The 13,293-nt window shown below is 44.1% G+C and overlaps 1 protein-coding gene across 5 annotated transcripts in view; it reads left to right on the top strand.

Moving 5' to 3' along the window:
- The first annotated feature begins 7,715 nt into the window (after nt 1–7,715).
- The window catches only part of mef2d (myocyte enhancer factor 2d), an 83,833-nt gene continuing 78,255 nt past the window's right edge, over nt 7,716–13,293 (top strand). For 4 of the 5 annotated variants that reach the window (XM_031867549.1, XM_031867554.1, XM_031867552.1 and 1 more), the window contains exon 1: nt 7,716–8,147. The gene's annotated coding sequence lies outside the window, so the exon portion shown is untranslated. Of the gene's footprint in view, nt 8,148–9,581; nt 9,788–13,293 lie in introns of those variants that run through there. The other variant, XM_031867550.1, reaches the window with a different exon arrangement.

A 13,293-nucleotide genomic window follows, 5' to 3' on the forward strand; every position in this document is an offset into this window, starting at 1 on the left:
ACCAATAACTTTATTACTCCTTTCAACCTTGACAAAGTCAGCACAGACCAGATCCTCTCCCGCTCTTCTTACCTTTCACAATAAAAGCCCAAGACATATATATACATACATACATAAAAACCTCAATAAAATATCTTACAGTATCTTACTTAGGCTATACAACAGTTTAAAATTCCAGAATTCTGGATCCCAATTTGATGCCGCAATAAAAGAAAAGAAAACAATTTATCCGATGCTACCCATCGTCCGCTAACGGCTAACAGCTAACGTAAACTAGCTCTGATTTAACTAGTATTCATTGCTAACAATGTAGCATTATCAGTCTTTTGATCCTCGATACCATACTGTAGAGAAAATGGGTACCGCCACGTTTTCATAATTTTGGCATTAACTTGTTACCAAAGTCTCTCCTCTCGTGAGTCGTGACCCCCCCTTCCTGTCTTTATTTCATTTATTTTTTGCTCCGGTCACATTTTACTCTTAAAGTTTTTAAATTACCGGATTATCTGGTACAAGACTTTTAAATCGGACGTGTAGAACACATTTTTGATAAAATAATCACAATTGTAAGTTTAATTTTGGCTGCTTTTTCTGCGTTTGTCGCATATGATGAGTTCAAGGACCATCAGAAAGTTGAAAATCTGATGTTAATGATGGTTTTTACAGCTTCTGGCTATAATAAACAGCGACTGTTTAAAGAAAACGTGCTTTTCAAACCCAGCCGGCGGATTCTGGGGTCCAGAGGGATAAAGCTATTTCATTTCTTTTGTTTCGTACAGGTGTTTATGTTATTGTGTACAGAGGGCCTCTTGACAGATCATGATAAATGCCTTCAGTGGAACGGATGATTAGCATCACCAGCTTCAAAGGGCATTGAACCTGTAACCTTCTGTGCCATAATGCCTTGCTGTAGGACGAGTCACATACAACCCACCTGCCTCCAGTGTTACCCGAGTTGTGCCTGTTGAGTCCCACCACAAAATGTAAATGAATGCTGATAAATGTTTCCTTTGACGGCGCACGCAGCAGGTTAGCAGTGACTGAAGGAAAAAACAGATTTAAAAAGTCTGCAGTAGAAGTTACAAAAACTTATTTTCTGCTGTGTTTTGCACACCCAGCAAGAATACATAATCCAGAGATGTGTTGTGTTTTATTCCCTTTCACCCCATGGTTTTCTCCTCCAATCCAAAGAAGTGCTGCGCTTTCAAATCCCCTCTCTTCTCTCTCAGCTTTGCTCTTTCTCTTCTTTTCTTTTTTTTTAACAAACTGATACCCGTCGTCCTAAATATCCCGCCTGCGCTCCACCGCAGTTCACTTCGCGGTGGGAAAACTTTTGTCTGACAAAAGCGTTTGGAAGAGTCTCCAAATCCTTCTGTGATGAGTCTTCTTCAGTCTCCCGTCAAAGGAAAAGTGTCTCGCTGCGTTTCGCTGAGCTCCGGAAAAGTTTCACCCCCCAACAGTTGAGGAAGCGTTAACACCACGATCGAGAAAGAGTCGACTTAGGGGTCGAGGGTTCATTGTTGTCTTTATTTATTATGAGATCCACACCGTGTGGTCAGACTGTCGTTGGTGATCGGACACGGTGAAAGTGCCGCCACCGCTTTCAACGAAGCAAAAGAAGCTTAGTGCTTTTAGCCCGCAGTCCTGGTCCGGTGTAGCATCTGTTGTTAGCCGGACACAACACACACACACACACACACACACACACACACACGCTAGAGGGTCATGAAGCCCTGTTTTATGGGGAGAATGTGTGTGTGTTAGTAGGTGGGTGATACAGTATGAAGGAAGGCCTTTCACAGAGGACAATTCCTCTGGAGTCACAACGTGTCTGTGTGTGTGTGTGCGTGTGCGTGTGTGTGTGTGAGCGAGCGAGAGAGAGAGTCAGGGGAGTATGAGCCGGGCTCTGACAGGAGGAGGAGGGTGGAGGGCTTATGAAGGGTCCCCTCTGCCCCACCTGTAGCCTGTCAGCTGTTGTAAGCCTGTTAAAACGTCAGCTGTTTCTGAGGAGAAGTGTGTGTGTGTGTGTGTGTGTGTGTGTGTGTGTGTTAGTCAATGTCAGAGAGCTTGTGGGGGGGGGTCTGTTTCCGTGTGGCCCTCAGCGCCTCATTGCACATTAAACGCCTCGTTGCCTTTGGGGATTTTGTTTGTGGGGAACACAGCGCCTCGTCCAGAGCCATGGCGCTCTGGTCTCCCTCCTGTTCAAGAGCTTTAACATCTCAAGCACAGCGTCTTAGTGTTTATCTTTAAACCCCCCAAAAATGAATGTAACATCTTGTAAATATTAAATATTCTAAATCAATATATCTGAGCCTCTTTTGAGGGATTTAAACTACGAAACCTGAAACAGTTCTTCACTCAACATAAGAGCCAAACTTCTGTGTTCAATGTGTTTCGTAACACGAAGCAGCTGTTAGAGAGATTTCACATTTTAAATCAGGAAGTATCTGATCAAAGAGCGACACACAGGCAGCTTTTATTACTTCACAGTTTTCCGTGCTAACGTTTTGGTTGGTTTCACAAAAAGCTTCAATCTGGAAACAAGAATTAAAAAGATAAAACAGCTGGAGACGTTGGCAGCAACTTCTGCACATTTGGTGCAGAAGATAGTTCCACATTGGGTTTGCTTTAGTCAACATGTTTGGTGACAGTCGGAGACTTGGTGGACTCTTTGATGTCGCGTCATGTTGTCAGCTGTTTTGTTGTGACCTTTGTGTTCCGCTGTCATGAGCCACACTCGTCATTATCAGCTTCACACCAAGCTACTCATCGCTAATCGCTTTGTCTGATAAACGTGTGAAATGAACCATTATTATAATTCTTCACGGCCTAAACAGTGTCTTCAGATGTTTGTCTTTTTATCTGACCAACAGTCCGAAACTCAGAGATTCAATTCATCATTAGTGCTTGAAAAATGAGTGAACCAACGAAGTGATTTTCTGTTAACTCGTTGACTCAATGAATTGATGACTTGTCTCTATTTGATGTCATGCTCATGAGAAATATACCGATTTGTGACTGTGTCCAACATATTGGTTCCCCGCCATGTTACTCATGTCAAAGACTTATTTTCAGATGTTTTCATTTGAACATCCTGTATTTCACAGAAAAAAAGAACTTAAATACTACACATTTCTTTTCCGTCTCATCCCTTAAATCGTCTTGAGTTTATGGTCTCAATCTCTAGTTTCAAGTCTTCTTCAATACAGCATGATGTTCATTTAGTACATTATGGTCCATTTAGAGTCAAACAGACCATAAAGCAGGGGATGCTTTAGGGCGGGGCTTACTGTGATTGACAGGTCTCTACCAGAGACGTATACGGCGTCTCTACGTCACTCCTCCTCAGTCCAGATATGGTCACTTCCTGTTCGCTGGTTGCAAAAACCCAAGATGGCGACGGCCAAACCCGCCGAACTCAAGGCTTCAAAACATCCGTCCACAAACCAACGAGAGAGGTCTCGATGACTACGTCCACTCCTTCCATACAGTCTGTGAACCAGATACACATTCCAGGGAGTCTTGTTGAGGTTTGATTCCCAGTCACACAGGGTCAACACATAACCCCGCCTGCATTTGGCAAAAAGAGGATTAAAAAAGGACCTGAAACACTTTGTAGTCTTGTGTTCAGCTCCAGCAAACCTGCACAGTCTGTTTATGTTCAGAGAAATAACGACTCGCTTTTTGGCCACGGGAAGATTTTTCCAACAGCACTTCAAACAAGAACGTCAATTCAAAAGAGGATTTCTTCTCCACAATCCTAACAAAGTAAAATTAACCGATGAATCTTTAATTCCAGACGTGCATTCTTCTTTTCTGGTGCGTAAGCTAAACGTCTCCCCGTCTCTCCGGTCGCTCGTGCGGGCGTGGGAGCCTCAGGAGCTGAGTGATTTATGGCTTTAATTTACTTGATAGATTAAAATATAATATAGCAACACGCATAGCGCATTAATTAGGATAACGCAGCAAGACCCCTTCTCCCTTACCGCATTGTCAGAAAAAGTACTTCACACATTGTAAGAGTGCACTGAACTCATGTAGAAGTTTAAAGAGATGTGTTGTCCTTATTATGGAGACTTTATTGATTTCACCGTTAAAAGAAGCTTTTTAACAGCCTCGATGAATATTGTGAGTCTGTGTTACCGTCGCTGTGGCCGTGTTGGGATTAGCTGGAGGTCGGCTGGCTGAGCCTGTGGTGGTGGCGGCTGAGTGAGGCAGACAGTTGAAGGGAACAGGTTGCTGCGTCTGTTCCGGCTCGTCTTGCTGCTCTTGACCTTTTTCACCTTTCAGCTGTGACAGCTCCTGGTGGCTGGGAGATACCACATGTCTCTGGGTTGGTACAGTCCAGTACTGTTAAAATACTAACATCAGCAGGTCACGTTTCATCAGATCCTCCTCGTCAGTTTAAATGAGGGTTATAAGTCACCATATGACACTTGAATATCAGGGTTTTCACAGTTATTATTCACAATAATTTACTGTAGTTTTATTAATACAAATGTTTGGTATTTGTAGTTTTAATGATGTATTATAGGTTAGTGTTAGGAAGTTAAACTGGTCATAATTCATCTCTAATATCTGTTTTTTTTTTTTTTTTATTGCTGTGAAAACGTCTTCAAACAACTTTAGATTTATTCAAGTTCCTCACCATAAAACTACATTTTACAAGATGACATTGAACACATTGTGATAACGTTGTGAGACAACAGAGCATGAACACATCTTAATGTAGTTCAATGGGACCTCTGTTCGTTAGTCGTTAGCTCCGGTGGTGCTAACGTTAACTAGCTCTCTGTTCTCAATGTAACATAATCAGAGATCAGAGACTAGAACTCATAATGCCCAACTGCTGATCTCATATTTTTTTACTTACTATTGTCCGATAACGATCCGCAGTAAAAACATTATTTTAAACTTTGATCGTTAACTTAAACTTCTAAATCGCACACTTTGCAAATTGGATAGCCGTCTTTTCCAATCTTTTAACCAGCATTTTGGCAGATATAAAGCCGGTGAAAGAGGTTATGTTTTCAGTTCGGTTTGATAGTTTGTCCGCAAAATTACGGAAAATCTTCTGGCCGTATTTTTTCATGTGACTTGGTTGAAGGGTTTGCATCGGCCAAAGATGAACCCACCACATTCTGGAGCAGATCGGCCATGGCGGAGGTCTGGAACAAAAAGCATATTGACCTAATTTAATCTTTTCCAATGAGTGATTTGAAGAGAATGTAGTCATGAACGATACTTTAACGTTTGTCTCATGGGCCTCAATCTTAAATCGTGGCAGCAGCAAACAGCCCATCGTCACTAATGCAGAGCCTGTGGATTTGCCCAATTTGCCCAAATTAGATGTGGATGTCGGTCATGGACACTTACACCCAGAGGATGTGATGATGAACAGAAACTAAAAGCATGACACGCAAACTGTGTCCCCAAGACAACAGCAGCTCCTTCCAAGCATCAGATCTGTCGGCTGCGTGGCCTTTTCTTTTGGTGGAACAACCAGCCGAATCAAATCAAAGGTAGAAAGCAGAAACGGATAATTTGCCCTATGAATAAAAACACTTTGTCAAGTTTAATTTTACACCCAAAATCACAAGTTTGACCCAAAGGGCTTTACAATCCGCACAGATTAGAGAAGAGGGAGCTCGTCGAGCTCCACAGAAGTTGATTGTGAAGCATGCTATTTTAGTTCCTGTTGATCTTCCTTCACATTAAATGCTTTGCATATGAGAATCCCCTAGACTTTTATTGTAAAGAAGTCATAGGTAACGCATTGGCAGGTGCATCACTGCTTTAGTTTCCTTTGAACTTTTGGGTTGACAATAAGCAGCTATTTCTAGGATCAGATTTCACAAAGAACCGTCTATATGAGCTGCAGTACTGAAGAATCCAGAGGAGGGAGGACTAAGCTAAACTTAGCTAATGCATCATTTTACAAAGCCATTTAAGTTTATTATGCTAAAGCTCCTCAATCAGAATGTAAGCGTGTTCTGTAGAGAAGACTCTGCAGTCCACGAACTAAGCAAACATCTTTTAGTGTTTCCAATGGAGCCGAGACGGGAAGACATCTGAGCCGTGACAGCTCTCGTCTCATGATCGCTTTAGTTTGGAGACGACGGCCCAAACAAGAAGTTTCATACAGACACAATACGGGATTCTTGGGACTCTGATACGGTGTTTTCTCGTCTCCCAAAGTCTGTCATAATACAACTTTGATTTTATTTAATTCAGGGGCTTTGTAGGAAGGAGGCACACTTGGGGGATTTCAAAATAAAGGCACATCTTAAAGATGATGAATGTTTTGATGTTTTCACTTTGCATCGATGATATTGGATTGTGGATCATTGCATAGATATCGATGTGTGAAATGATTCCCCTTGTTGTAAACTTGACTCTTGAATTTTCTATATTTCATTGAGTTGTATTCATCTCTAATAAGATTATTGTTGGTGGTCTTAATTTCGGGCGAGTTGGCCCAGAACACTTGAAGTAGTTGCAGAAAACTGTTAGATATCCGATCGTAATGTTTCTGATGCTGAAGACTTAAATGGGAGTCAATGGGTGAAAATGGACTGTGAATTGGTTCGTTACCAAAAGAGGACTAAAGAAACCTGCCGAATGGTTTAAAACCACTGTCCGTCCAACGTGAAGTAAAACATCGATTGTATCCGTGCTCCAGCACCGCTGAGTAACGAGAAGCCTGGTCACACGTGTTGATCACATAATGAGGCGGATGGATAAAGGGTGGATGCTATTCCACCCTTTTGTCATTATTCCTCAATAATATGGGACACACACACCAGAGAAAGGCTTTGTCATTTTTATTTTTTTTAAAGTTACCCCGTCCTCTGGAGGGGAGGCAGATTTGCATAATCAGGGTATTCACTGTCAAACCCTTGAAAGCATAAATCATGTTTATTCACAAATGTATTAGTCATTTTGGTACAAAGACAAATGCCGGATAAGCTCGTCTTCAACAAAAGCCCTCTTGAGTTCATCTTTGTGGCGGTGCACCTTTCTCACACATCCTTTTGTTGCCCACGTATCCACAGCGACGTGGACGGATGTGAGAGCCGCAGCTTATACGCTTCTGCGTCTCCTTTCAACATAAATACATTCGCCTCTGGGCGAAGTAGCTGCTTCCTCTGACCGCCCTGTTGAGGGAGAGAGAGAGAGAGATATCGTTTCTCTCCTCAGAGCCGGATCCCCACCGCATGCAGCCAGCACCACACAGTCTTGGCCCGGCGCTGGCGTTTTGTCTCAGGAAGAAGCGGAGGTGGGCTCATAGATCCCCGTTTTAGGCGTCGGGCCAACACCCTGTGTTCTACATGGAGGGCCCCCGGAGAACCGAGCACATGGAAGACAAACGTGGACGGCAAGCGGGGGAGGGACCTGGAGAAAAGGCCAGCGCTTGTGTTTGTTGGGGAAGTGATTGCATTGGGCTTGTTTTGTTTTGTCAGACTGGTCTCATCCAGCATTGGTAGCGAAACCTATGAAAAATCTAATTGTGAACGAGGACGTATAAAGACCAGTAAAGAACACACCGGGCGGGCGGGAGAGGAGCAGGATGGATCCAACAAACAGGGACCGGACAGCCAGGAGACCGATGTTTGTTCCTCGTGTGAAACAAGAAGTCAATGTTGACGTTTTTGTAACTTGCGTACTTCAGTAACGGCACATTTTTGAACCCAAACAACTCAGTTAGGTTTCCTAAACCTAACTGAGTTGTTTCCTGTGAAGACGGAAGTTTATTTTGAAAAGACTGTATTGAAGTAACGAGCGTAAATTGACACGTTTTGCTGGACTTCTGTAAGAAAACGTATGAGAAACGAGCAGTAACTGTTGGTGGGACATCACAGTAACCGGTGGGTTGGTGGTGGTGGATATTGTTTTCCTGCTCCAGATGGATGAAGGCAGTTACATATTTTCGGGGCCCTCCCCTCTCCCATGTATCCATAGACGTTGCTGCCTCCAGTGTAAATGGGCCCTTGGAGACTTTGTCCCTTGTTAACCCGTTGTTCTGCGGCCACAGACGGGCCTACCTACACTCAGTGTGTTGTGTGGAAACTATGACACGACTGTTTGTCGGACTCCCGGCCTCCCGGTTTCCCACACCCCTCCGGAGCCCCCTCTGAGATTTCAAGGTCAGTAAAGGTCTGGGGGCTGGAGAGTCATTCCTTGGGAAGCGGCCCCCCCCCCCCCCCCCTCTCTCTCCGTGGTCATCTAACTGTTTCTCACCAAGTTGGGATTTGATTTCCACAGCTCTGGACTTAGCGTCAGATCACAGCCGTCAGTCTGACAGCAGAGGAGTCCTTTTAGAATCCAGCGTAGAGGGCCGAGGGGCACGAGACGTTACCGGTTTGATGAACTCTCTTGACAGCTGAGCATGCAAAGTGTATATCTGTGTGGTAGGGCTGTGTGTAGATTTCAGGGTGGGTGGGGGGGGGCTTTAAGGGTCCAGTGGAACAAAAGGTATGCAGGCAGCTGCCGCCTCACTGCCAGCAGCTCATGATCCAAATGGAGGATGAACACTCGCACGTGCACCAGGGACAGGATGGTGTGCAGCGAGGACCTGACACACTTAGCTAGGCAGCTAGTGACTCCCTCTGTCTGCACACGCACACACGCACGCACGCACGCACGCACACACACACACACACACACACACACCAGTGATTGCAAGCTGTCTCTCCTCATCATGTTCACACTACATCTTTGTTGCCCATTTTCAAGTGAGCGGCGTACAGTCTCAGGGTCGAGGCAGCCATTGATTTCCATTCATGTCACAAAAAACCCATATTGATAAATGTGCTTAAGTCGTGTAATTGACCAGAGAAGCTCTGCAGCTAATGATCATTGACATTATAGATTATTGGGTTGATAATTGAAAACTTTTGATTGAGATTTGTCATTATTTGATCACAATATTTGATAAACTGAACTAAAGATGAGCTCTTTTAAATGTTTGTCAGTTTATAATGCTCCCGTTGAAGAAGCCGATACGAGAACAATGCTCAATAAACGACTAAATGATCATCAACAGTTTATTTTCACTTTGATTCATCTACTGATCAGTTTTCAGCTCCTCACCAGCGAGACCAGTGGATGCTGCTGGCCGTGACGTAAAGATGAAATGATTAATAGATTATGTATCAGCAACAATTCTGATAACTAATTATTAATCTATTTTTTCCTGTTTCATTCCGTTTAAGATTTGAAACTTCTTAATTTTACACTTTTCCTCAGACACAACATTAATAGATGTGTCCTCCATATCCAGACATTTAGACTTCGTAACAAATCGATTGATTAAATATAAAAAGAACACATTAGTCAATGGTATATATATAATTTTCTATGTTTGCGGCCCTAAAGTTGACATGATTGGTGTTGAAGAGGGCAGAAGAGCCGAACAACAAGCGCCTCACTCTGCCAACACAGACACTGATGAATTGGTGGCAGTTGCTGAAGGCATATTAGGGCAAAGGGTGACCTGGGAGGGGTTTATGGGGGAGGGGGGTGTGAGTGTACTGTGAGGGTGACAAGAAGCAGCAACAGCAGAGAGGGGGGGGGGGGGGGGGGTGTCCAGTGAGAAGGGTAATTCGGGGCGTCCAGAGCGAGGCGTTTACACCAGCAGTCGTCTCCTCTGCTGCAGCCGGTGGCTCATGAGCTCCGTGATCCTTCACTTGGACTATCGTCAAACTGAGCTCCTCCGTCCACAAGCGCTCTCAGTTTGGTGTCACAGCTCGTCCAAACTGCCTTTTGGCATCTTTAATCTTTGACGGTAAGAGCGACCGACCGGGACTTTACAGCTCTTAAGAGTCTATCTGTGTGTGTGTGTGTGTGTGTGTGAGAGTGTGTGTTCTCATGTAATTGGTCTGAATTGACATGAACGCTGCTTCACTTTAAACCGTAATTACTTGGAGAGGGAGATGTCATTCTGGATGGCTGTTTTCTTAAGTCGTATTACTTCTCCTCTGGTGATTCTCTTTGCTTGACATCAGCCGGAGACGCTCTCCCAAACCTTTCTCTTAGCTTTCTAATCAGCCCGTGGGCCGGTAGGGTTTCACCGCTGGCGCCTCTGAGGACTTCAGGAAGTAGATAGCGAGGAGTGCGAGACGACTTGTGTGCACTGTTCTCCGTCATCAGCCGCCAAGCTGACACCTTTCCCCCCCCTCCGGCCCCCAGAATGTGCCTTGAGGGCCCGAAGAGCCGCTGGTGTTGTCCTGCAGCTCATAACGTCACACCTGTTCTCTCTCTTCCTGGCATGGGAGCGTTTTACGTCTCCAGTGATCCTCGCGCCCTTGACACCTGCTCGCGTACTTCAACAGCACACACCAGCATAATGCTTTGAAGACGTGCACTTAATGGGTTCTTGTTTCCCTTCTACCTTGTTTGCTCTGCTTGTATCTCGGCTTTTCAAAGTCAAGTCAATTCAGACAGAAAGCAAATAGCAGGAAGTTGTCTATCGATGCTCGGTGGCCTCCAGGTATTCTTTTAGAGCTCAGGAGATGGAAGCCTTCTCTTCCTTCTCTTTCATGAAAGCCTCAGTATCCACTGTAACACATCTCACAAGAGTAAACGCATCACTCTCTCAAAGCACACATGTGAGACGGCCTCTCGCCTGCGTTTTCATTTTGACACGGTGACAGAAACATGTAGTTTCCTCGCGTCATGTTTATGATGTTTCTTGTTTTTTTCACACGCTCCTGCAGGTTTATCGGGTTGGCGCGGCGCCTCATTCCACAGCCGCCACATGTCAAAGTTAACGGCTCATAAAACACTTTAGCGGTGAGAGCTTTAAATAGACAGGTGAGCATTCCTCCTCCCACTCACCTGCGCCTCATGAAAATACAGCTGGCGGTGCTTCTGGCCCGACCGGCTCATTGACGAGAACGTGTTGGACTGGTGACGGCCAACTCTCGTACGCCAGGCGACTCCGGCCGACTACGCCCTCTGTCCTCCCGTGTCACATTGATGTCATCAGAGGGCTTCTTTCCTCCCGTCACAGAGCTTTTGTTGTCGCGCCGCAAAATATTTAAGACGGTGACGCTGTGAGGAAACCTGTAAACAGTGTTGGAAAGCTCGCAGTACGTTCCAGAGCGATGATGACTTCTCCATATTATAGATCTGAGACTAACAAGGCCTCAGCAACCAGCACGTCCTCATTAATAGCAACTTCTTCTAATACAGAAACGCTCACTTTTATGAAGTTGTGAATAAATAAGATTTAAAAGATCTCTATTAGAGCTGCAACGACTCATCGATTAGTCAACTATTGAAACAATCAACTATTTTCATAATTTTTTTTGGAAAAAAAGTCGGACTTCTCTGATTCCAACTTCTTGAATATGAATATTTTCTCTTTTCTTTACTCCTGAATAACACTAAACTATCTTTGGCTTTAGATCGAGATTTTACTGACCAAACAACCAAACTATTCAGAAAATAATCCACAGTGGAAACGAGCGTAAGTTGCAGCCACTATCAGTCAGTTCATTGGTTAGTTAAGGACTGCAGCCAGTTCATCAATTGTGGATTTGTCATCTAATCAGCTCAAAGATCAAAATCCAAATGTCCCCAGCCTGAGGGATCATCTTCAAATGTCATGTTTGGTCCGACTAACGAGCCAAACCCCAAATATATTCACTTTACTATCATATCAAACTGAGCAATGCTCCACATGTTTGCTTAATAAGTGGCTTGAATAATGAGCAATGCTTGTCAAAAGCTTTGTCCGTCAGGTAATAGACTCATCGTTTCAGCAGTTTGAAGACGTCATTTAGGGCTCAGATAACTTCTGATTATATTTCATAGAGTCAATCAGAACACATCATCAATAGCGTGATGGTTATTGGTGATAGTCACGAGTGGACACGCAGCTGTTGCTGAGACAGGACAGCCCGTCACAACACATGGCCAGCCTCCAGCAGCTGCACAGGTACAGGTACAGGCACAGGTACAGGCACAGGTAAATTCCCAACATGTTTACATCCAACAAAATATCTTCAATCCATATCTGCTGGCTTTTAGCCGTCAAAAAGACTTTTCTCTCCGACTTGTCCGACAAGTAGCACTTGTTCTACTCACCTGTGGAACCGAGGCGGACTAACAGCACCATGAATTACATTTATACAACCATAGTATTTCATTTATTTGGGGTGATGAAGTCATAAAATATGACTATACATCAAGCTCCTATACGTACAAAAATGACTTTCAATTGCCCGAAGTCATTTCTGTTCTGCGTTTGAATCTTCTTCTATGAGCTCTAGTGGGAGAAAGACGTGTTGACAAATAACTTTTATCAGTTTCAGCTTCTTCAATGTGAGGATTTGTTGCTTTTCTCTGTTTTATGTCGTTGTATGTTTAATATCTTTGGACTGTTGGTCAGAAGGGTTGTGTGTTGGGAACAATCTGGTGATTCGATGTTCATCATGACACCGTCAGCAGGGAGATATATCGAGATGTAAAGTGTCTCACCGCTCTGTGCATACAGTGCGGTGAACAGACGTCCGAGCACTACTTTCTGTGCATTCGGAGCCGCTGTTGGCCACCAAATATTTGCATGTAAACTAATTAGGTAAATCAATAAAATGTCGATACAGCATCTTAATGTTACGATACTCAAGTTCACTGGTGTTTCCTTACACTCCTATTGGTCAGACAAAACAAGACAATTTAAAGTTTTTAGTGTTTTTATAACGTCACTTTTTTCATAATTTTTTATCACATTTCATAAAGAAAGCAACCGATTGTCTGAAACAGTTAGCGACAGATTCCTCTGTGACGGCGCTGCTCGGTGCAACAGCACTTTGTTCACACTGTATTGAAATGAATGGGAAGGGACTAAAACAGTTTGAAGACATTTTAAACACTTATCTATCAAAACCAGTCAACAGCCCTCATGAGCTCATCTGATGCCTTTCTCCACATCTTATGTTATCACAGTACTATTCGTTTTTCCACTTCCTGACCTTCGATGTCAGCAGTAACTAGCAAACAGAAACAATATCTCCTAACTGTGACATCTCTGGCGCTCATTGTTCATCCATTCACCTTCACTGCGCTGGTATTGGGTGTGCCTCTCCAGTGTGTTTAGAGCCTTAACTATGTGGCAGTGATGTAACCCGACGGGTCAAACCGCATCGTCCACGCCGCTGATGCAGCCGCTGACGTAAGGAGAGCCTCAGGGTCAACAACAGACCTCGCTGAGAGGACCGGACAAAAGCCGTGTGCGCGTGTGTGTGTGTGTGTGTGTGTGTGTGTGTGTGTGTGTGTGTGTGTGTG

This window comes from Anarrhichthys ocellatus, unplaced genomic scaffold (assembly GCF_004355925.1).
Source record: "Anarrhichthys ocellatus isolate YVR2014 unplaced genomic scaffold, GSC_Weel_1.0 scaffold39, whole genome shotgun sequence".
Lineage (NCBI taxonomy): Eukaryota > Metazoa > Chordata > Actinopteri > Perciformes > Anarhichadidae > Anarrhichthys > Anarrhichthys ocellatus.